General features: G+C 50.6%; 1 long non-coding RNA gene across 2 annotated transcripts in view; it reads left to right on the plus strand.

The window, feature by feature from the left end:
• Positions 1-3,819: 3,819 nt before the first annotated feature.
• The window catches only part of LOC147118339 (uncharacterized), a 31,344-nt gene continuing 13,578 nt past the window's right edge, over positions 3,820-21,585 (plus strand). Inside the window, exon 1 of one of the 2 annotated variants that reach the window (XR_015077903.1) lies at positions 3,820-4,059. This is a non-coding gene — a long non-coding RNA (uncharacterized LOC147118339). Of the gene's footprint in view, positions 4,060-19,188; positions 19,669-21,585 lie in introns of those variants that run through there. The other variant, XR_015077902.1, reaches the window with a different exon arrangement.

The following is a 21,585-nucleotide window of genomic DNA, read 5'->3' on the forward strand; positions in this document are numbered from 1 at the left end:
GGTCCAATACTAGGGGGCCATAAATATAAATAGTCACTAATAAATCCAGTAAGGAATTCAGTAGAATCTTCTGGAACTGACGAGTGCTGTACCAATTGTTGCAGGAATGTCGGCTCCAGGTCTCCACAGCATAGCAAGATCCCAGGCATCCAGAAATCCACTCCGTTCTTTACCTACTGATTCCTGCCTCTCCCTCTCTGTCACTTTGGCTTTGTTTTGCTGTCTTTCTTTCTCTCTCTCTGTCTTTGTTTTGCTGTCTCTCTCTTTCTGTCTGTCTCTCTGCCTCTCTCTCTCTCTCTCTGTCTCTCTGCCTCTTTCTCTCTTGCTGTGTATCTCTCTGTCTCTCACTCTCTGTCTCTCTATCTCTTGTTCTGTCTGTCTCTGCCTCTCGCTCTCTCTGTCCCTCACACTCTTTCTCTCTCACACTCTCTCTGTCTCTGCCTGTCTGTCCCTCTCTCTCTACCTCAGTGTCTCTCTATTTCTGTGTAGCTCCCTGTCCTTATATCAGTGCTTCTCCCTACATTTATATCTCTCGTTTTTTTATCACTCTTTTTCTGCGTGCCCTTTTCCCTGTCTTTATCTCTTTCTCTTCCTATCTGTCTCTATATCTGTCCTTCTCTCCCCATCACCTCATTCCCTCCCATCTCCTCTGCCTCTCCTTACCCACCTCTCTCTCTCTCTCTCTCTCTCTGTTTCTCTCTCTGTATATCTCTGTCTCCCTGTGTTTGTCTCCCTGTTTCTGTCTCTCTGTGTGTGTCTCTCTCTCGCTCTCTCTCTCTGTCTGTCACTCTGTGTCTGTCTATGTGTGTATCTCTCTCTGTGTGTTTCTTTCTCTCTGTCACTCTGCCTGTCTCTCTCTGTCTGTCTCTCTCACTCTGTCTCTCACTCTCTCTCTCTCTCTCTATGTGTCTCTATCTATCGCTCTGTCTGTCTCTCTCTCTCTCTCTGTCTGTCCTTCCACCAGTCTCTCTGTCTGCCTCCCATTCTCTCTCTATATGTATCTCTCTCACTCTCTATTTGTACATGGTGTGGAGATGCCGGTGTTGGACTGGGGTGGACAAATGTAAGAAGAGAGAGACAGATAGAGTGACAGAGAGAGAGAAAGAAACACACAGAGACAGAGAGAGATACACCATTGAGTGCTGTGATTATCTCTCTGCCGAGGTGTGATAAATGGCAGTTAGAAAGATTACCTGTAAACATCTGACATTATTCTCTGACTATATAAGCTGTGTTGTTATGCATCTCTCCACTTCACCTGACGAAGGAGCAGCACTCCGAAAGCTTGTGATTTCAAATAAAGCTGTTGGACTATAACTTGGTGTTGTGTGATTTCTTACATTTCTCTATTTGTACCTCTTTGCCTCTCTCTCTGTCTGTCTCTCTCTGTGTGTGTCTCTCTCTCTCTCTGGCTATCTCTGTCTGTCTCTCCCTGCTTCTCTCTTTCTGTCTCTCTCTTTCTCTCTGTCTCTCTACCTGTCTATGTGTGTATCTCTCTGTCTCTGTGTGTCTCTTTCTCTCTCTATGACTGTCTCTCTCTGCCTCTCTCTCTGTCTGTGTCTCTCTGCCTCTCTCTCTGTCTGTGTCTCTCACTCTATCTCTGTCTCTCTGTCTCTGTTACTCTTTCTCTGTCTCTCTCTCTTCTCTCTATCTCTCTGTCACTCCCTCTGTCTGTCACTCTCTCTTTCTCTCTCTCTCTCTGTCTCTCTCTTTCTGTCCTTCCACCAGTCTCTCTGTCTGCCCCCCATTCTCTCTCTATCTGTATCTCTTTCACTCTCTATTTATACCCCTCTGTCTCTCTCTCTCTCTCTATCTATCTACCTCTCTCTCTGCCTCTGTCTCTCTCTCTGTCTCTGTCCTCTCTCTCTTTCTCTGTGTGTGTCTCTCTCTCTCTCTCTGTCACTCTCCCTGTTTCTCTCTCTCTGTCCTCTCTTTTTCTGTGTGTGTCTCTCTCTGTCACTCTCCCTGTTTCTGTCTCCCTGTTTCTGTCTCACTCTCTCTGTTTCTCTCTCTCTGTCTTGTCTCCCTGTGTCTCTGTCTTGTCTCTCTGTGTCTCTCTGTTTCTCTCTCTCTGTCTTTCTCTCTCTGTCTGTGTGTGTGTCTCTTTCTCTCTGTCTCACTCACTCTCTCCATGTCTGTCCCTCTATGTCTGTCTCGCTGTGTCTGTCTATCTTTTTCTGTCTATGTGTGTCTCTCTCTGTCTCTGTGTGTGTCCCTTTCTTGCTTTCTGTGTCTCTCTGTCACTCTCTCTGCCTCTCTGTCTCTGTTTCTCTCTCTCTCTCTGTCTCTCTCTTTCTGTCCTTCCACCAGTCTCTCTGTCTGCCTCCCATTCTCTATCTTCTCCTTTTACATCTCTCTCATTTTCTCTTGCTCTATCTCTATCTGATGGCACTTCCTCAATCTCTCTCATCTTCTCTCCTATATCTTTCTCTAACCATCGCTGTATCTCTCTTAACCTTTGTCTCCCTTTTTGCTCTTATTCTGCTTCCTGTCATCATTCTCTCTATTTCTTCACTTGTCTCCCTCTATCTCTCTCTCCTTCTTGATCTCTCCCCCAATCTCTCTTTCTCCGCCTGTCTCTCAGTTTCTCCCTCTCTTTATTTCTCCATCTGTCTGTATCTCCCCCTCTCTCTGTCTCCCTCTCTCTCTCTCTCTCGGTGTTTTTCTCTCTCTGTGTCTCTCTCTGTTTCTGTCTCTCACTCTGTCTCTCTTGCTCTGTTCCCCTCTCTTTCTCTGTGTCTCTCAGTTTCTCTCTTTCTCCATCCGTATTTCCTCTTTCGGTCTCTCTCTTTCGGTCTCTCTCTGTCTGTCTCTTTCTGTCCCTCTTTGTCTCTTTCTCTCTGTCCCCCTTTCCTCTCTCTCTCTCTTTCTCTGTCACACTCTCTGTCTCTCGCTCTCCGCCTCCCTTGGCATTGGGATCTATCGAAGCCCATCTCCAGGCATCACACTGTATCATCCCAGCTGTCGGAGTTTATTGGCGGGGGTCCGGTCCAACATCTGCCCCTCCTCCCCGCCCTCCTTTCACCCGTAGATCCCTTCAACCTGGCACGGAGAAAGACTGAGAGCCGAGAGACAGTGCTCCCATCACAGCTCCTCCAAACCTCAGAGACGGAGGGTCCAGAGCCTCAGGATCCTTCTGATGCTTCTCCAGGTGCCGAGATTTATTCTTCACTACGAAGCACTGCAGATAATCAGATAGTTGGGCTGCTGGCTGACAAGTGCTGGGCTCCCTTCCCCCACCCAACACCCCCTCCCCCACACAAACGTGGCACTGTGCCAACCAACCCTCACCATCTGTGATGCCTTCTGCAGCAAGCTCCGTCTCTCTCTCTCACTCCCTCCCTGTCTCTCTCTTTCCATCTCTCTCTCCGTCCCTCTCCCTCTCTTTGTATCTCTGTCTCTATCCCTCCCTCTCTATCTCTCTGTCTGTCTGTCTCTCCCCCTCTCTTTGTGTTTCTCTGTCTCTCTCCATCTCTGTCCCTCTCTCTCACCCCAGCTCTTGCTCTCCTCTCTCGCCCTCTCCTCCTTTCTCTCTCTGTCACTCTCCCCAGCTCTCGCTCTCCGTCTCTCTCGCCCTCTCATTTCTCTCTCCCCAGCTCTCGCTCTCCATCTCTATTTCCCTCTCCTTTCTCTTTCTCTCGCTCTCTCTCTCCCCATCTCTCACTCCGTGTCTCTCGCCCCCTCCTTTCTCTCCCCGTCTCTCTCGCTATTTCACTCTGTAATTAGCTCCCACATTAATTAACAACACTGCTCCTCATTAACATTCCCACAGGCGCACAGCCAAGACCCACGGCCCGATCTCACAACACATACACACTACTGTTTCCGGCTGGGAATGCCGGGAATTTTATAGATCTGGTTGCGCAGGGAGCCCTGAGAGAGAGAAATTGTCATTTGTTTCCGGGTCAGAGCAGGGGAATCACAGCACCAGGTCAGCACAAAAATTATATAAACTTCTTATGACTTGTAAAGATGGAAATGAAGATCCCCTTGGCAATAATCCTGGGATTCCCCCCTCGGCCACTCGGAGAAGCAATCTCGGATTAAGGAATCCATGGGGTATGTGAAAATCAGCAGCAGTTTGAGGTTTTATTCCGAACTTCCAATTTCCTAATGCTAACCCGAACCTTAATTCTAATCCTGACCCTAAACGTAACTCTAACTCTGATCCTGACCCTAACCCTAAAACAAATGCTAACCCTTACTGTATTCCTAACCCTAACCTTAATGAACTTCCTAATCCTAATCCTATCCTTAACACTAACCCTAACCCTATCCTTAATCAAAACCCTAATCCTAATACTAACACTAACTGATCTTCTCCTTTGTTAATCCTAACCCTATCCTTAACCTAAACCCTATCCCTAATCCTTAACCTAAACCCTAACCCTAATCCTAATACTAACACTAACTGATTTTCTCCCTTGCTAATCCTAACCCTATCCTGAACCTAAACCCAAACCCTATCCCTAATCCTTAACCTAAACCCAATCCCTAATCCTACCCTTAACCTAAACCCAAACCCTATCCCTAATCCTTAACCTAAACCCAATCCCTAATCCTACCCTTAACCTAAACCCAAACCCTAACCCTACTCTTAACCTAAACCCTAATCCTAACCCTAAAACTAACCCTTACACTACTCCTAGCCCTTATCCTATTCCCAATATTAACCTTAAAGCTAACAATAACCCTAACTATAATCCTAACCCTAAGTCAAAACCTAATCGTCATCCTAAATCTAACTGTAACTCTATTCTTAACCCGAATCGTAACTCGAACATTCCAACAGGCAAACAGCCAAGACCCAAAGTCTGAGCTCACAACATACAAAGGACAAGGAGCGATTGCTTCTTCCTGACTGGGAATGCCAGGAATTTTATACATTGTGCAGGGAGGCCGGAGAGAGAGCGAGAGATTTTAAAAAAAATTATCATTACTTTCTGGGACAGAGCAGAGAGAATAGTCTACAACTCCCCCAACCCTTCCCCCAGCATCTCCCCCAAGCCTTCCTACATAAGTACGAAAGAAATGGGATCAGGAGGAGGCCATTCAGCCCCTCGAGCCAGTTTTGCCATTCAATGATCTGTATCTCGACTCCAATTACCCGCTTTAGCTCCATATCATAGAATGATACAGCACAGAAGGAGGCCATTCAGCCCATCATGCCTGTGCCGGCTCTTTGAAAGAGCGATCCAATTAATCCCACTCCCCTGCTCTGTCCCCATAGCCCTGCAAATTTTTGCCGTTTTAACATTTATCCAATTCTCTTTTGAAAGTTACCATTGAATCTGCTTGCACCTTCCTTTCAGGCAACGCGTTCCAGATCACAACAACTTGCTGCATCTCCCCCTCTGGTTCTTTTGACAAGTATTTTAAATCTGTGCCCTGTGGTTGTTGACCCTCCTGCCGGTGGAAACAGATTTTCTCCCTATCGACCCCATCAAAACGGTTCATGATTTTGAACACCACTATTAAATCTTCCCTGCTCTAAGGAGAACAATCCCAGCTTCTCCAGTCTCTGCACATAACTGAAGTCCCTCATCCCTGGTACCATTCCAGTCAATCTCCTCTGTGCCCTCTCCAAGGCCTTGACATCCTTCTTGAAGGGTGGTGCCCAGAATTGGACACAATACTCCATCTGAGGCTTAGGGACTGAGTGTAATGTAGCCAAATTTGCTGCTGATACAAAGATGGGTGGGACAGCAAGTTGTGTGGAGGACGCAAAGAATCTCCAAAGGGATATAGAGAGGCTAAGTATTTGCCACGATCCTCCAGCTGAGGCCTAACCAATGTTTTATAAAGGTTTAGCATAATACCCTTACCTAACAAAATTCTATCAATCCCAGTTTTGAAATTTTCAATTGAACTCCAGCCTCAACAGCTTTTTTGGGGGAAGAGAGTTCCAGATTTCCATTCCCTTTGTGTGAAGAGGTGCTTCCTGACATCACCCCTGAACGGCCTGGATATTTTTTTTTATTCGTTTATGGGCTGTGGGCGTCGCTGGCAAGGCTAGCATTTATTGCCCATCCCCAGTTGCCCTTGAGAAGGTGGTGGTGAGCCGCCGCCTTGAACCGCTGCAGTCCGTGTGGTGAAGGTACTCCCACAGTGTGGTTAGGGAGGGAGTTCCAGGATTTTGACCCAGCGACGATGAAGGATCGGCGATATATTTCTAAGTCAGGATGGTGTGTGACTTGGAGGAGAACTTGGAGGTGGTGGTGTTCCCATGAGCCCGCTGCCCTTGGCCTTCTAGGTGGAAGAGGTCGCGGGTTTGGGAGGTGCTGCCAAAGAAGCCTTGGCGAGTTGCTGCAGTGCATCTTGTAGATGGTACACACTGCAGCCACGGTACGCCGGTGGTGGAGGGAGTGAATGTTTAAGGTGGTGGATGGGGTGCCAATCAAGCGGGCTGCTTTGTCCTGGATGGTGTCGAGCTTGTTGAGTGTTGTTGGAGCTGCGCTCATCCAGGTAAGTGGAGAGTATTCCATCACACTCCTTACTTGTACCTCTAATTGTAAGGTTATGCCCCCTTGTTCTGGACTCCACCACCCGCCGCCCCCCCCCCCCCACCACACCAGAGGAAATAGTTTGAGGGATAAATTTGGTTGATTTGCACCTCCCTTTAGCGCCCTAAAAGGGCGCTAGCGGGGCGCAAATGAACTAACGCCTGGACGCGGCGCTGCTAACGCCTCCCGTGAAATTCAGCGAGGTTAGCGGCAGCGCTAACTGTTAGCGCCGCGCCTCCAGTGATGACATCATCGCCATTGTTAGATCCGTGTATCTTGATGTAGTGTGTCCTTCAATAACTAGGCAAGAGACTGCAGGGAACAATCAACAGGTGTTTACTGGATGAGGGTTACTCTAAAACTAACTGTACAGATCCCTACTCAGGGTTTATATACAGGTGTGGTCACTGCCGGTACTACAGTATACAGGAGCTGTAAAAAGTAGTTCTCCCCTTAAAGGTACATAATCTAAAAGGGGAGGAATTGTAGTGTAACAGTACCAGAACATTCATTTAACGATTAACACTTTTAACATGCAACATTAACTGAAAATAGTCCATTTATAAATTCAGTCTTTGGGGAGGCTTCCTGATCCTTTCTGGATAGCACCTTTCCTGAGTGTCTTGCTCTTGGTGCAGAGGCGATTCTGGCCCCCTGTCGTCGGTTGGTTCATCAGCTTCCGATGCTACTGTTTCTGGGGTAGATGCTACCTGTATGTCGGGTTCATCACCAGGCACGCAAGACATGGGGTTGACTCGTTCCAGTGACTCTAGGATCTGGTCAACATGGCATCTCACAATGTTCTCCCCAACATCCACTGTGTACATTAGTGGCCCCTGCCGTGTGCATATCGTTCCTGGTTGCCATTTCTCTGTTCGGTAGTCGCGGGCCAAGACTGGTTGCCCTACATTGAAGCTCCTTGTCGGCTTCTCATTGATGTGCTGGAATTGCTTATTCTCAACATCTCTTCGTACATTTGGTCTGAGCAAATGCAGACGAGATCTCAACCTTCGGTTAAAGAACATCATGGCCGGGGTCTGGTTGGTGACTGCATATGTCGCATTTCTGTAGGCTAACAGGAAATTGTCCACCTTATGCTGCAGTGGAATGTCGTCATCGCACATGGCACTTACTGTTTTTTTAAAGGTTTGTACGAACCTCTCAGCCAATCCATTTGTGGCTGGATGATACGGGGCGGATGTGTAATGCCTTGCCCCATTCCTTTTCATGAATCTTCAAAACTCTTCGGACACAAACTGTGGTCCGTTATCAGAGCAAATCTGCTCTGGCAAGCCGTTCCTGGCAAATATGGTCCATAGAACTGCAATAGCTTTCTCCGTGGTGGTGGACGACATTTTGATCACCTCAGGTCATTTCGAGTGCGCATCCATGGCTATTAAAAACATTGAGTCCATGAATGGACCAGCAAAATCAATATGCACCCATTGCCATGGAGATGAGGGCCACTCCCATGGGTGTAGAGGGGCATGTGGTGGTGCATTTTGGACCTTCTGGCATCCTGAGCAGCTCTTTGTCAGGTCCTCGATTTGCTGATCGATCCCCGGCCACCCCACACAAGCCCTAGCAAGGCTTTTCATTTTCACCCCTCCCAGATGGCCTTCGTGAAGCTCATTGAGCACTCTCTCCCTTAACTTGGGTGGATTTACCACTCGGGATCCACACATCAAGGTCCCCTGGCATACTGACAGCTGTTCTCTTCTGGATGAGAATGCTGGCAACAGTGAGTCGCCATGTGTTGGCCATCCCTTCACCGTCAAGTCATATACCCGAGACAGTGTCGGGTCATTTCGGGTCTCCTTCTCTATATCAGCGTTAGTTACTGGCAAGCGTTCAATTATAGTCGAATAAAATATTTCGACAGGGTCCACTGCTGGTGCTTCCTCCACAGTAGGCAGTGGCAGGCGTGATAGCCCATCAGCATTTCCATGCTGTTTCGTGCCCTTATACTTGATTTCATATTGGTTCGCCCCTAGAAAAAGGGACCATCTTTGTAGCCGTTGCGCAGTCATCACCGGAATGCTCTTCTTTGGATTAAAGATGGAGACAAGTGGCTGGTGGTCAGTCAGCAAGGTGAACTTCTGCCCGTGCAGATAGTGGTTGAACTTTTTCACTCCCCACACTAGGCTGAGGGCCTCCCTGTCAATCTGGGCGTAGTTACGCTCGGCTGAGGTTAGTGACCGAGACGCAAAGGCTACTGGCCTCTCCGAGTCGTCAGGGAATTTGTGCGACAGCACCGCTCCAATGCCATAGGGTGATGCATCACACGCCTACCGAATTGGTAGTGCTGGGTTGAAATGAGCCAACACCTCTTTTGATGTGATCAATTCTTTGCACTTCTGGAAAGCTCATTTACATTCGTCATGCCACTTCCATGGTACCCCCGTTTGTAGTAGGGTGTTCAGTGGGTGTAGTACTGTAGACAAATTCGGCAAGAACTTATGGTAGTAGTTCACCAGCCCGAGGAACGACCTCAGTTGTGACACATTTTCCGGTGCTGGAGCCTTGACTACTGCCTCAATCTTTTCAGGGAACTTATGTAACCCCTCTTCATCAATAACGTGGCCACAATACGAGATCTGCTTCTGGAAAAACTCGCATTTGTGGCGATTAGCTCGGAGCCCATATTCCTTCAATCTAGTGAGCACCTGCTCCAGATTGGCGAGGCGATCACTGTCATTTTCGCCCGTGACCAGGATGTCGTCCAAATAACACTGGGTCCCTGGAATCCCTTGCAGGACTTGATCCATTGCCCTTTGCCAAAGAGCCGGAGCTGATGCTACCCCGAACACCAGCCGGTTGTATTGGTAGAGACCTTCATGAGTGTTGATCGTGAGGTACTGTTTCGAGGCTTCTTCTACCTCCATTTGCAGGTACGCCTGGGCCAGATCAATCTTAGTGAAGCGTTTCCCTCCAGATAGCGAGGCAAAAATATCTTCAATCCGCGGAAGCGGGTATTGTACCATGTGAAGGACTGGGTTCACTGTCACCTTAAAGTCCCCACAGATGTGAACCTTCTTTGGTTCCCCAGGCATATTACTCAATGACCTCTTCATTACAGGAACGATGGATGTAGCCCACTCGCTCCAGTCCACTTTGGACAGTGCTCCTGAACGTTCCAAACCTTCCAGCTCTGCTTCGACGGCTGGGCGGATCGCATAAGGCACCGGTCTGGCCTTAAAAAACTTTGGGCTTGCATTTTCCTCTATTTTGATCGTCGCTGTTATGCCTTTTAGTGTTCCGAGTCCCTCCTGGAACACTTCTTGTGCATCAGTTAGCATTTTTGACAGTCGTCCAGGTGTGACATCGTCATCCTTTTTTGGCATCTACAGTCACTGCTTGTATGGAATGCCAATCTAGCTGTATCTTCCGGATCCATTCACGTCCTAGTAGTGGTGGTCCTCCATCTGGCAATACATATAGGTCCATTTTTGGTGTTTCCTTGCCGTTATATATAACGTTCACCCTTATTTTTCCTTTGGGGTAGACTTTTTGCCCCGTGTACGTCTTCAAGACAATCTCTGTATCTCTCAAGGGTATATGTGAGAATAGCCGCTTGTAGTCCCTTCGGTTTATAACTGTTAGGGCTGATCCTGTGTCCAATTCCATTTTCACTTGGACTCCTGCTATCTTGAGCGTGACCCAGATAGTTTGGTGATCCTCCGTTTTGATCACATTATGTAGTTTCAGACAACCCAGCTCCTTGCTTCCGGAGTCTGTATCACTTTTCTGTTCATCTGAACTACTCTCCGTCACCTTATGTACCTTCTTGTACTTCTCCTGTGGAGATTTCTTGCTGCTGGTTTTCTTTCCCGACCTGCAGACACTTGCTATGTGTCCTACTTTTCCACACTGTCTGCACACTTTGTCCTTGAACCAGCAATCATTATGGTCGTGTGTTGTTCTGCCTCAGCGATAGCACTTCACTGTTCCGTATGACATTTCATTTGTGCCATATTCTTGTGGTCTCCGTTGTATCTCTGCAGCGCCCCGTGCAGCTGCTTCGTGTGATACTGCCATGCTGAAAGCCTTGTCCAGTGTAAGATCCTTTTCTGATAGAAGCCGTTTCTGGGTTCCTTCACTTTGAAGCCCACACACAAACTTATCCCTTAAAGTATCTGCTAGTCCCGTTCCAAACTGGCAGTGTTTTGATAGCTTGCGCAGTTCCGTTAAATACTCAGCATTACTTTCATCTTTATGCTGGTTCCTTTTGTGAAACTTAAATCTTTCTGCTATCAGCAGCGGTGTGGGGTTTAAGTGGTCCTGTAGGATTGACACTATGTTTTCAAAATCCTTTTCCACTGGCTTCTCTGGGGTTACTAGGTTTCGCAGTAAGCCATACGTTTTTGCACCCATTGAATTCAACAATACCAGCGCTTTCCTGTCATCTGGCACTTCATTCGCCTTGCAGTACACTTCTATGCGTTCGACATATGTCGCCCAATCTTCGACTTCATTGTCGAACGCTGTGACACTACCACTCTTCGGCATCCCTGGGTGTGGTTAGACTGGCTTAAAATGGCGTCTCCCGCGCTCTCCCTTCTTCCCCGCTGTGGCTCAAAATGGCGTCTCCCGCGCTCTCCCTTCTTCTCCGCTGCGGCTCAAAATGGTGTCTCCCGCGCTCTCCCTTCTTCTCCGCTGCGGCTCAAATGGCGTCTCCCGCGCTTTCCTTTCTTCCCCGCTGATGCTGCTCGGCCCTTGAACACCGGCTGCGCTCTGCGCGTTTTCCTGCGCGCCTCTCTCTCTCGTTGACGCTGCTCGGCCCTTGAACACCGCGGCCCTTGAACACCGGCTACGCTCTGCTCTCTCTCGTTGACACCGCTCGGTCCTGAACACCGGCTGCGCCCTGTGCGCTTTACCCTCTCTCTTCTCCCGTCGACGCCGCTCGGTCTTGAACACCGGCTGCGCCCTGTGCGCTCTACCCTCTCTCTTCTGTCGACGCTGCTCGGCCTTTTTCTGTGCCGTCGATTGGCTCCAGCCGCCGCTGCCGGGAAGGGTCTGCACTGTACCTGTTGCCAGCCCGTTTCGCTGGACCACCGACTGGAGAACCAAGCCCAGCTCTCAACAGCCTCCCCTGCGATGCTCAAGTCTCCGCTGGATGGTCGACGCCCGTGCTTCTGGACTCGGCCTTCTTCTTTCACTTCTCCAGGAGCCAATCCCTGGGAGGTGATGCAGAGTTGCAGGTAGGTTTGAATCTTCTCGTCGCCAATGTTAGATCCGTGTATCTTGATGTTGTGTGTCCTTCAATAATTAGACAAGAGACTGCAGGGAACAATCAACAGGTGTTTACTGGATGAGGGTTACTCTAAAACTAAACTGTACAGATCCCTACTCAGCGTTTATATACAGGTGTGATCACTGCCGGTACTACAGTATACAGGAGCTGTAAAAAGTAGTTCTCCCCTTAAAGGTACATACACTACAGCCATGCGCAGCTCCCCGGCTGTAATATTGGGTGGCGCCCCCCTGACTTACCGTCGGACACAGAAACATAGAAGATAGGAGCAGGAGTAGGCCATTCGGCCCCTCAAGCCTGCTCCGCCATTCAATGCGATCATGGCTGATCATCCAAATTCAGTACCCTGTCCCTGCTTTCTCCCCATATCCCTTGATCCCTTTAGCCTTAAGAAATATATCTAACTCCTTTTTGAATATATTTAATGAATTGGCCTCCACCGCCTTCTGTGGTAGAGAGATCCACAGTTTCACCACTCTCTGGGTGAAGAAATTCCTCCTTATTTCCATCCTAAATGGCCTATCCTTTATCCTTAGACTGTGTCCCCTGGTTCTGGACTCCCCGACCATCGGGAACATCCTTCCTGCATCTAGTCTGTCTAGTCCTGTTAGTATTTTATAAGTTTCAATGAGATCACCTCTCATTTTTCTAAACTCCAGTGAGTACAAGTCCAATCGACCCAATCTCTCCTCATACGTCATTCCTGCCATCCCAGGTATCAGCCTGGTGAATCTTCGCTGAACTCCTTCTATGGCAAGAACATCCTTCCTCAGATAAGGCGACCAAAACTGCACACAATACTCAAGATGTGGTCTCACCAGTGCCCTGTATAACTGCAGCAAGACATCCTTGTTCCTGTACTCAAACCCTCTCGCTATGAAGGCCAACATACCATTTGCCTTCTTAACCGCCTGCTGCACCTGCATGCTTACCTTCAGCGACTGGTGCACAAGGACACCCAGGTCTCGTGGCACTTCCCCTTTTCCCAATCTATTGCCATTTAGATAATAATCTGCCTTCCTGTTTTTGCCACCAAAGTGGATAACCTCACATTTATCCACGTTATAGTGCATCTGCCATGTTTCTGCCCAATCACCCAACCTGTCCAAATCATCCTGGAGTTTCTCGACATCCTCCTCACAGCACACACGCCCACCCAGCTTTGTGTCGTCTGCAAATTTGGAGATATTACATCTAGTTCCCTTGTCCAGATCATTTATATATATTGTGAATAGCTGAGGGCCTGCGTTACCCCACTAGTCACTGCCTGCCATTCGGAAAAAGACCCGTTTATTCCAACTCTTTGCTTTCTGTCTGCCAACCAGTTCGCTATTCAAGTTAATACCTTGCCCCCAATCCTATGTGCCTTAACTTTACACGCTAATCTCTTATGCGGGACCTTATCGAAGGCCTTCTGAAAGTCCAGATACACCACATCCACTGGTTCTCCCTTATCTATTTTACCAGTTACACCCTCAAAAAATTCCAGTAGATTAGTCAAGCACGATTTACCTTTTGTGAATCCATGTTGACTTTGTCCGATCCTGTCACTGTTTTCCAAGAGCTCTGCTATTACATCTTTTATAATGGACTCTAGCATTTTCCCCACTACCGATGTCAGGCTTACCGGTCTGTAATTCCCCGTTTTCTCTCTACCACCTTTTTTGAATAGTGGGTAACATTAGCTACCCTCCAATCCATGGGTACTGTTCCAGATTCCATCGAATGTTGGAAGATGATCAGCAATGCATCTACTATTTCTAGGGCCACTTCCTTAAGCACCCTAGGATGTAGATTATCAGGCCCTGGGGATTTATCGGCCTTCAGTCCCATCAATTTCCCTAACACCATTTCCCTACAAATACTGATTTCTTTCAGTTCCACCCTTTCATCAGACCCTATGTTCCCCGGCATCTCTGGGAGGTTATTTGTGTCCTCCTTTGTGAAGACAGAACCAAAATATGTATTTAGTTGGTCTGCCATTTCTTTGTTCCCCATTATAAATTCCCCCGATTCTGACTGCAAGGGACCTACGCTTGATTTCACCAATATTTTTCTCTTCACATATCTATAAAAGCTTTTACAGTCAGTTTTTATGTTCCCTGAAAGCTTACTCTCATATTCTATTTTCCCCTTCTTAATTAATCCCTTTGTCCTCCTTTGTTGAATCCTAAACTGCTCCCAATCCTCAGGATTATTGCTTTTTCTGGCCAATTTGTATGTCCTCTCCTTGGATCTTATGCTATCCCTAACTTCCCTTGGTAACCACGGTTGAGTCACCATTTTTGTTTTATTTTTATGCCAAACTGGGATGAACAAATTCTGTAGTTCATCCATGCGGTCTTTGAATGTTTGCCATTGCCTATCCACCGTCAACCCTTTGAGTGACATTCCCCAATCAATCCTACCCAACTCGCGCCTCAGACCATCGTAGTTTCCTTTATTTAAATTTAGGACCCTAGTCTCTGAGTCAACTACTTCATTCTCCATCTTAATGAAGAATTCGATTATATTATGATCGCTCTGACCCAAGGGGCCTCGTACAACAAGATTGCTAATTAATCCTTTCTCGTTACATAATACCCAGTCTAAGATGGCCTGATCTCTGGTTGGTTCCTCGACATATTGGTCCAGGAAACCATCCCGTAAACACTCCAGGAATTCCTCCTCCACAGTATTGTTACTAATTTGGTTGGCCCAATCTATATGTAGATTAAAGTCACCCATGATAACTGCTGTGCCCTTATTGCACGCTTCTTTAATTTCCCTTTTAATGCCATCCCCAACCTCCGCCTTACTGTTTGGAGGTCTATATATGTCCGCCGGCGTCAGCGGGCTTACCTGCGGCCAGGGCGGCACTAGTAAAGGGGAGGTAGCGGGCGGCCATTTTTGTTGCTGGCCACCCGCCCACCGTTGCTGTCCAAGGCCTGTGTGAAGCCCCCCCCCCCCCGCCCCAGCAGAGTGCCGGCTGCTCTCCGTGAGCCCGGCACTCCCGATCCCTGGTGGCCCAGCTGGGCGCCAGGATGTGCTGCGCCAGGCCCCTCCCCTTTAAGACGGGGAGGATGCCTGCAGTACCGTGTGGCGCTGCGGCATGTAGCGCCTCGGTTTTGGCTCGCAGTGCCCTAAGAGGGATGCGGGGCGCTTCCAGTAGCGCCCCTCCTCCCTCTCGGGTCACTACCTGGGAAAATCGGCCGCGGGGGCGCTAACCTTTTCTGGGCGCTACCGAATTTTTATCCCTTTCTCTCTATCTACCCTATCATATCCTTTAATCATCCTAAACAGCTCAATTAGATCACCCCTTAATCTTCTACACTCGAATGAACAGAAGCCTAGTCTCTGCAAGCAGTCCTCATAATTTAACCCTTTTAGCCCCAGTATCATTCTGGTGAATCTGCGCTGAGCCCCCTCCAAGGCCAATACATCCTTCCTGAGGGGCAGTGCCCAGAACTGAACGCAGAGCTCCAGACGGGGTCTGACATGAGCTTTATAAATAACTGTCGCATAAAGCACTTTATAAAGTCCAGTTCTGGTCACCACACTTTAGGAAGGATGTGAAGGCCCTTGAGAGGGTGCAGAGGAGATTTACCAGAATGGTTCTGGGGAGGGGGGATCTTAGCTACAAGGACAAGTTGGAGAAGCTGGATTTGTTTTCATTAGAGCAAAGGAGGTTGAGGGGTGATTTGATAGAGGTGTACAAGATTATGACATGATTTGGATAGGCTAGACGGGGAAAGGCTGTTCCCACTAGTTGATGGTACAAGGACTAGGGGACACAGATTTAAGGTTTTGGGCAAGAGATACAGGGGGGGATGTGAGGGGAAACTTTTTTACGCAGCGAGTGGTGAGGACCTGGAACTCGCTGCCGACGGAAGTGGTGGAAGCGGAGACACTCAATGTTTTCAAGGGGAGACTGGATAGGCACTTGAGGGAAATAAACTTGCAGGGCTACGGGGATAGAGCGGGGGAGTGGGACTGACTGGATTGCTCTACAGAGAGCCGGCACGGACTCGATGGGCCGAATAGCCTCCTTCTGTGCCATTATGACTCTATGGGCTGGATTTTGTCATGGGGCGGCTGGGGTCGTGTCATCCGCTTTTCGTGTTATCCACCCGATTCCAAATCGATGTGGGAGATCGATGCAATTTTCACATAATTGGGCAATTGAGTTCCAGCATGTGGGAACCCGTGGCCCAATTAGCTTTTTCAGTCTGAAACTCGTCTCCGATGACGTCATCATTGATGCTGCATTTAAGGTCTGCAACAAGCCTTGCTTCTTCTGCAGACTGCCAACCTTTTGGCCTTTGCAGTGAGAGGGACCTGGAGGCAGAATGAGTAGCGGGAGACCTAAGTCTGCTCCCAGATTTGATGACGTCGCCCTGCAACCTTGGAAAGTCTGCCAGATTAGCTAATCCAACCGCACGCGCCGTGACACTTGCTTGATCCTTGGAGAAATGGATGTGATTGTGCGCGATGGCAAAGAGGGCACCGGTTACCTGCGTGATGCAAGTGTGTGCGGCCGCCTGGGAGATGCCGCTGATGTCTGCTGCTGATCCCTGGAATGAGCCTGAAGCAAAAAAAGTTGAGTGCGGTGGTGACTTTGACGGCCACTGGTAAGGGGTGTCCACCTGCTCCTCTGGGCTCCAGGTCTTGCTGTACCATGGCGCAGATGTCACCCACTACCTCTCGCGAAAGTCGGAGCCGCCTTTGGCACTGCTGATCACTCATGTTGAGGTAGCTGATCCTCTGTAGACCCCGTTTGGGGGTATATCCTGCGCCGACGGGCTTCCATGGGCTGGCGCCTTCTAGCCTGTGCAGCTTCAGGTGGGTGAGCAGCAGCTTGGCGCTCCTGTTGTTGCTGCTGCTGTTGGTGCTGCTGTTGTTCATGGTTCTGCTGCTGCCGCGGCTGGTCTTCGTCCGAATCTGATGTCCAGGAGGAAAGGAAATCAATGGTTCCCATGCTTCTGGTAGATGCCTCAGTTGAGGAAGCGCTCAGTCAAGGTGGCGAGAGGGGTTTCCAGGAGGTCACACTGGAGATGGGTGTCAGGCTCCAAACTTCCACAGCTGTGGTTAGGTCTGCTAAAAGTTCCCCCAGACCTGAGACTACAAAGTCCTGCCACCTGCAAATGATGGCTGATCAAATCTCCTCTTTAATGGCGGAGCTGCAGCTGATAGTCAGCAATCCAATTGTGCTCCCGCCAGGTTTCACCGTCGTGTTTCAGAGGAGTCGTGAATCACGTGGGAAACGTGTTAAAATCGGAAAGGCCTCTCAAAATGGGATTATAGAGGCAATTCAGTGGTTGTTAAGGGGCCTATCCCTCCTCTTGGAGGCGGGACGGAGATGGGATCAGAAACACGCATTTGGGAAAATTGCTTGGAGGCGGGGTTGGGCCCACCCGCCACTTTTTGCAATTTTAACACTCCCGCCTCCTCGGGCCTGGCAAAATCCAGCCCAGAGACTCTATAAATTCCACCCCTTTGTATTCCAGCCCTCGAGATAAATGACAACACTCTATTAGCCTTTTAAATTATATTTTGTACCTGTCCCCTAGCTTTTAGTGATTTGTGTACATGGACCCCTAAATCTCTCCACTCCTACACAGTTCCCAGCTTCTCGCCATTTAGAGAATACTTTGGTCTATCTTTCTTGTGTCCAAAGTGGTTAGGGTTAGGGTGATAGATTTTTATTAGGCAAGGATTTTAAGGGTTACGGAACCATGGCATGTAGATGGTGTTAGGATACAGATCAGCCATGATTTAACTGTGTGGCGGAACAGGCTCGAGGGGCTGAACGATCTCATAGAAACATAGAAGATAGGAGCAGGAGTAGGCCATTCGGCCCCTCGAGCCTGCTCCGCCATTTAATGAGATCATGGCTGATCATCCAAATTCAGTACCCTGTCCCTGCCTTCTCCCCATACCCCTTGATCCCTTTAGCCTCAAGAAATATATCTAACTCCTTCTTGAATATATTTAATGAATTGGCCTCCACTGCCTTTTGTGGTAGAGAATTCCACAGGTTCACCACTCTCTGGGTGAAGAAATTCCTCCTCATCTCTGTCCTAAATGGCTTACCCCTTATCCGTAGACGGTGACCCCTGGTTCTGGACTCCCCCGCCATCGGGAACATCCTTCCTGCATCTAGTCTGTCCAGTCCTGTTAGAATTTTATAAGTTTCAATGAGATCCCCTCTCATTCTTCTAAACTCCAGCGAGTATAAGCCCAATCGACCCAATCTCTCTTCATACGTCATTCCTGCCATCCCAGGTATCAGTCTGGTGAATCTCCTCCTGTTCCTAGTGTTGGGGTTAGGGCTAGAATTAATATTTGGGTCATAACGGCACAGAAGGACGCCATTCGGCCCATCGAGTCCGTGCCGGCTCTCTGTAGAGCAATCCAGTCAGTCCCACTCCCCCGCTCTATCCCCGTAGCCCTGCAAGTTTATTTCCCTCAAGTGCCTATCCAGTCTCCCCTTGAAAACATTGAGTGTCTCCGCTTCCACCACTTCCGTCAGCAGCGAGTTCCAGGTCCTCACCACTCGCTGCGTAAAAAAGTTTTCCCTCACATCCCCCCCTGTATCTCTTGTTAGGGTTAAGATTAAAGTTATGATTAGGATTAGAGTTAGGATTAGGGTTACGGTTCGGATTGGGGTTGGAATAGAGTTACGATTAGGGCGAGGATTAGGATTAAGGTTTGTGTTGGGATTAGGATACTGGAAGATCGGATTGAAACCTCACACTACCACTAATTTTCACAGACTGTGAGGATTCCTTAATCCGAGATTGCTACTCTGAGTGACCGAGGAGGAATCCTCCGATTATTCCGAAGTGGATCTTCATTTCCGTCTTTACAAGTCATAAGAAGTTTACATAATTCTCGTGCTGATCTGGTGCTGTCTGCCTGCTCTGTCCCGGAAACAAATGACAAATTCTCTCTCTCCCTCTCTCAGGGCTCCCTGCGCAACCAGATCTATAAAATTCCCGGCATTTCGCAGCCGGAAACAGTGGTGTGTGTGTGTTGTGAGCTTGGGCCGTGGGTCTTGGCTGTGTGCCTGTGGGAATGTTAATGAGGAGCAGTGTCGTTAATTAATGTGGGAGCTAATTACAGAGTGAAATAGCGAGAGAGAGAGAGACGGGGAGAGAAAGAAGGAGAGGGTGAGAGAGAGAAAGAAGGAGAGGGTGAGAGAGAGAAAGAAGGAGGGTGAGAGAGAGGGAGAAGGTGAGGGAGACAGAGTGATGGGGAGAGAGAAAGAGAGTGAGATGGAGAGAGAGTGAGAAGGAGAGAGTGAAGAAGCGAGAGATACAGAGAGAGAGAGACAGAGATGGAGAGAGAGAAACGGAGAGAGAGACAGCAATGGAGAGAGCGAGGATAGAGACAGATGAGAGAGAGCGAGGATAGAGACAGAGATAGAGATACAGGCATACCCGCAGAGACGGGGAGAGAGATACAGAGAGAGAGAGACAGAGAGAAAGAAAGAGAGAGAGAGATGGAGAAAGAGAAACAGAGAGAGTGACGGAGAGAGAGATGGAGAAAGAGAAACATAGAGAGACGGAGAGAGAGAGAGAGAGACGGAGAAAGAGAAACAGAGAGTGACGGAGAGAGAGACGGAGAAAGAGAAACCGACAGAGTGACGGAGAGAGAGACGGAGAAAGAGAAACCAAGGGAGTGACGGAGAGAGAGAGAGAGAGACGGAGCTTGCTGCAGAAGGCATCACAGATGGCGAGGGTTGGTTGGCACAGTGCCACGTTTGCGCTGTGAGCTTGCAGAGAGCGAGGGATGGGGAGGGGAGGCAGGCTGGTGGCGTTCTGGGCAGCGAGAGGAGACCAGCCCTTGAAATATCTGCGGAGCTTCTTTTACTTCTTAAAAAAAAAGATTTCGATCCAGGAGTGGAAACGTCGGGGAATTGATCGTCCGGTATGCCCCAGGATCCAGGACGGAAAGGAGAAAGAAGGAGTCGACAGCCCCCGCTTTTCTTCTCCCCCCTTTCTCGTTCTCTCTCTCTCTCCGTGTGTGTGACTGGAGCTGCGTGAAGGAAAAGTGAGGGGGCGGGGGGGGAGCGGGGGGGTTGGGGGGAACGACGCTGAACTGAAGACCCCTTCGAGTCCCGTCCGGCAGCTCAGCATCGGATTCAGACGTTTCTTTAATGTTTCTTGACTGTCTTAAGATCTAAAGCTGCTCTGGGGTGGAGGAGGGGGGGCGGGTTGTGGCACAGACGCCAAGGGGGCGGGGGGGAGGGGGGCACTGGCAGTGCCAGTTTCCTGTCGGAGGCCCCGCAACACTCCTGAGTCACGGGCTGCCGAGGAGCAGGAGTTTGCAGAGATGGTCGGTGCTGTTTTGCTCTTCTCAAGAGGTTAATGCGACTGTCCTGGCACCGCTCCCCAGCCGCTCCCACCCCCCGCCCCCCCCTCACACACCGACACCCCTACCCACCCGCCCCCTCCCCCTCCCTCCCCCACCCGACGACCCCATCACACTGCCCCACCTCACACCGACACCCTCCCCACCCGCCCCCTCCCCCTCCCCCCACACCCGAAGACCCCTCACACTGCCCCCCCCTCCCCACCCGCCCCCCTCCCCCTCCCCCCACACCCGAAGACCCCCTCACACTGCCCCCCCTCACACCGACACCCTCCCCACCCGCCCCCTCCCCCTCCCCCCACACCCAACGACCCCTCACACTGCCCCCCTCACACCGACACCCTCCCCACCCGCCCCCTCCCCCTCCCCCCACACCCCAACGACACCTCACACTGCCCCCCTCACACCGACATCCTCCCCACCCCGCCCCCCTCCCCCTCCCCCCACACCCAACGACCCCTCACACTGCCCCCCTCACACCGACACCCTCCCCACCCGCCCCCTCCCCCTCCCCCCACACCAACGACCCCTCACACTGCCCCCCTCACACCGACACCCTCCCCACCCACCCCCTCCCCCTCCCCCCCACACCCAAAGACCCCTCACACTGCCCCCCTCACACCGACACCCTCCCCACCCACCCCCTCCCCCTCCCCCCACAACCCAAAGACCCCTCACACTGCCCCCCTCACACCGACACCCCCCCCACCCGCCCCTCCCCCCTCCCCCCACACCCAACGACACCTCACACTGCCCCACCTCACACCGACACCCTCCCCACCCGCCCCTCCCCCTCCCCCCACACCCAACGACACCTCACACTGCCCCCCTCACACCGACACCCTCCCCACCCGCCCCCTCCCCCTCCCCCCACACCAACGACACCTCACACTGCCCCCCTCACACCGACACCCTCCCCACCCGCCCCTCCCCCACACCCAACGACCCCTCACACTGCCCCCCTCACACCGACTACCCTCCCCACCCGCACCCTCCCCCTCCCCCCCACCTGGCGACCACTCACACTGTCGCCCTCACACCGACACCCTCCCCGCCCGCCCCCTCCCCCTCCCCCCCCACCCGACGACCCCTCACACTTCCCCCCCCAACACCGACACCCGCCCCCTCCCCCTCCCCCCACCTGATGACCCCTCACACTTCCCCCCTCACACTGCCCCCCTCCCCCCCTCACACTGTCCCCCTCACACTGTCCCCCTCACACTGTCCCCCTCACACTGTCCCCCTCACACTGTCCCCCTCACACTGTCCCCCTCACACTGCCCCCCTCACACTGCCCCCCTCCCATCCTCACACTGTCCCCCTCACACTGTCCCCCTCACACCTCACACTGCCCCCCTCCCATCCTCACACTGTCCCCCTCACACTGTCCCCCTCACACTGTCCCCCTCACACTGTCCCCCTCACACTGTCCCCCTCACACTGCCCCCCTCACATTGCCCCCCTCACATTGCC

Source organism: Somniosus microcephalus, chromosome 4 (assembly GCF_052327205.1).
Source record: "Somniosus microcephalus isolate GS21.2 chromosome 4, FLI_Smic_1.0, whole genome shotgun sequence".
Taxonomy (NCBI): domain Eukaryota; kingdom Metazoa; phylum Chordata; class Chondrichthyes; order Squaliformes; family Somniosidae; genus Somniosus; species Somniosus microcephalus.